This window comes from Triturus cristatus, chromosome 2_2, assembly GCF_964204655.1.
Source record: "Triturus cristatus chromosome 2_2, aTriCri1.1, whole genome shotgun sequence".
Taxonomy (NCBI): Eukaryota; Metazoa; Chordata; class Amphibia; order Caudata; family Salamandridae; genus Triturus; species Triturus cristatus.
In genome coordinates this window covers 24,034,166-24,037,301 of record NC_140582.1, presented here as the reverse complement: position 1 = coordinate 24,037,301, position 3,136 = coordinate 24,034,166, and the positions used below count along the sequence as shown (strand labels likewise).

Sequence of the window (3,136 nt, the reverse complement as noted above, 5' to 3'; positions counted from 1 at the left end):
CATTTTGCATTTATGCTTACATATATTCATTGCTTCAGCACCATGGTAGAAATGTATCTACTGTTCACTCTTTTGGTGCTTGTAATCTCCTTTATTTGCTTCTGTCTCCTAATCATTGGTGCACACGTATTTTACGCAAGAATAACATTGGTTTAATAAATATTATTGAAAACATCCCACTGTGTGTTCTCTATATAATTCTCTGAGAATAAGTGAGCATGAGTGACTGAGCAAAAGATTCTGTACTGTTTCCACGATCCCCGAGTGATCAGGGTTGTCATGTCCAATGGTTGCCAGAAACCGTTTGCTCCCTGATAAGGCTAGGGAGGCTTACAGTGGGACTGTGAATTAGATGGTCTCTAGGCCAACATATCCTGCGGAAATGTCCGCAATCAGTCTTGACACCAAGCCCCTAGTTAATGTTATCCAAACAATGTGCAGATCCTACAGATTAGTAGAAACTACACAACACTACAGCACCTGGTATTTCCAGTCAGTCTTCCACTCTGGTACTAACCAGGCACGAGCCTGATTAACTTCTGAAATCAGAAAAGATCAGGTGCTTTCAGGGTTGTATGGCTGTAGGCATGAAGTGCACTGATGTTTAGGGCCTTCGGTTTTTTCATTCAACTTCAGTGCTAACCATAGCAAGTAAGACATGCCACCCACATCACCTAAAGCAACAAAAAAAAGATGAAACACCTACAGCACCTGGTCTTCCCAAGCAGTCTCTGAATCAGATACTAACCAGGCCCGCACTGCTTAACTGCTGAGATCAAACAATATCGGGTGCTTTCAGGATGGTATGGCTGTAGTCCTAAAGTGCACTGCCGTTCGGGGTCTTAGCTTTTTTCATTCATTCTCATTCCTGGCCATAGCAAGTCAAACATTCCACCCACTTCAGCAAAAGCAAAAATAAATAAAACGCTAGCTCAATTGGTATTCCCAGATGGTCTCCCATGCAGGTATTAACCAGGCCTGAACCTGCTTAACTTCTGAGATCAGATGACATCAGGTGCTTTCAGGGTGGGTTGTCATGGGCAATAAGTGCACTGACTTTTGGAGTCCTAGCTTTTTTCATTCGACTTCAGTGCTGGCCATAGCAAGCCAGACATACCGCCCACTACACCTAAAGCAAAAAAAAAAGTAAAAGCCTACAGCACCAAGAATTCCAAGGCAGTCTCCCATCCAGGGACCAACCAGGCCCGACGCTGCTTAACCTCTGAGATTAGATGAGATCAGGTGCTTTCAGGGTGGTATGGCCGCAGTAAGGTTGTATGCTTCCTTCCACTTCAGTGCAGGCCATAGCAAGTCAGAAATGCCACACACTTCACCTAAAACAAAACAAAAAACAAAGATGAAAAGCTTACAGCACCTTGCATTCCCAGACGGTCTCCCATCCAGGTTCTAACCAGGCCCGACCCTGCTTAACTTGTGAGGTCAGACAAAAGCAGGTGCTTTCAGGTTGGTATGGCCATAGGCATGAAACACACTTATGTTTAGGGTCGCAGCTTTTGTCATTTGACTTCAGTGCTGGCCATAGCAAGTCAGACATGCCACCCACTTCACCTAAAGCAAAAAAAAAAAATGAAAAGCCTACAGCTCTTGGTATTCCCAGGCAGTAGTCTCCTATCCAAAGTACGAACTAGGCCCGACCCTACTTAACATCTGAGATCAGATGCTTTCAAGGTGGTATGGCCGTAGGCATGAAGTTGACTGAGATTTGGGGTCCTAGCTTTTTTCATTCGAATTCAGCGCTGGCCATAGCAAGTCAGACAAGCCACACCCACTTTACTTAAAACAAAAAAAAAGATGAAAATCTTACAGCACCTGGTATTTCATGTCTGTCTCCCATCCAGGTACTGACCAGGCCTGACCCTGCTTAACATTTGAGAGCAGGTGTTTCCAGAATGGTATGGCCGTAGGCATGGAGTGCACTAACTTTTGGGTCTTAGCTTTTTTCGTTCTGTTCAACTTCACTTCTGGCCATTGCAAGTCAGACATGCCACCCACTTCACCTAAAACAAAACAAAAAAGAGATGAAAAGCCTGCAGCTCTTGGCATTTCCAGGCGGTCTCCCAACCAGGTACTAACCAGGCCCAACGCTGTTTAAGTTTTGGGATCAGACGAGATCACATGGTTTTATGGTGGTAAAGCCGTAGGCTTGAAATGTGCTGACATTTGAGGTCTTAGCTTTTTTTTAATTCAACTTCAGTGATGGTCATAGCAAGTCAGACATGCCACCCACTTCAACTAGAGAAAAAAAGCTGAATAGACTACAGCACCTGGTATTGCCAGGCAGTCTCCTTTCCAAGTACTAACCAGGCACGACCCTGCTTAACTTCTGAGATCAGTTGCCTTCAGGGTGGAATGGCCATACACATGAAGTGCCCTGATGTTTGGGGTCTTAGCTTTTTTCATTCAACTTCAGTGCTGTCATTAGCAAGTCAGACATGCCTCCCACTTCACATAAAGCAAAATAAAAAAGATGAAAAACCTACAGCACCTGGTATTCCCAGGTGGTCTCCAATTCAGGTATTAACCAGGCACTATCCTGCTTAACTTCTGAGATCAGACAAGATCAGGTGCTTTCGGGGTGGCATGGGTTGGCATTAATGGCACTGACGTTTGGGGTCTTAGCTTTTTTCATTCGACTTCAGTGCTGGCTCTATCAAGGCAGACATGCCACCCACTTCACCTAAAGCAAAAAAAAATTAAGTTACGGCACCTGGTAATCCTAAGCAGTCTCCCATCCAGGTATTAACCAGGCCCATCCCGCCTTAACGTCTGAGATCAGAGGCTTTCAGGGTGGTATGGCCATAGGTATGAATGGCACTGATGTTTGGGGTTTTAGCTTTTTTCATTCAACTTCAGTTCTGGCCATAGTAAGTCTGACATGTGTTTTAGCGTTTATCCGGGCCCATAAAATTATTTTTTATGCTCAACTTGGTGTTATTATTTCAATAGATGTCTTTGAAACATCCAGCTACCAGGTCAACCTTCTGGTCCTCTGATGGATCTTGTTCTGTGCCTATAGGGACTGGAATATATATATATATATATCTCACAAAACACAAATCCTGGAAGAAGATAGTCTCAGGAAGGCTCCACAGTTGCAGTTTTCAACAAAACCTTT

At 44.2% G+C, this 3,136-nt stretch overlaps 2 pseudogenes; both read right to left on the bottom strand.

The window, feature by feature from the left end:
* Positions 1-1,151: 1,151 nt before the first annotated feature.
* LOC146861774 (5S ribosomal RNA) lies at positions 1,152-1,270 on the bottom strand (annotated as a pseudogene).
* A 93-nt stretch (positions 1,271-1,363) lies between these two features.
* Positions 1,364-1,482, bottom strand: LOC146861773 (5S ribosomal RNA; annotated as a pseudogene).
* Positions 1,483-3,136: the final 1,654 nt, after the last annotated feature.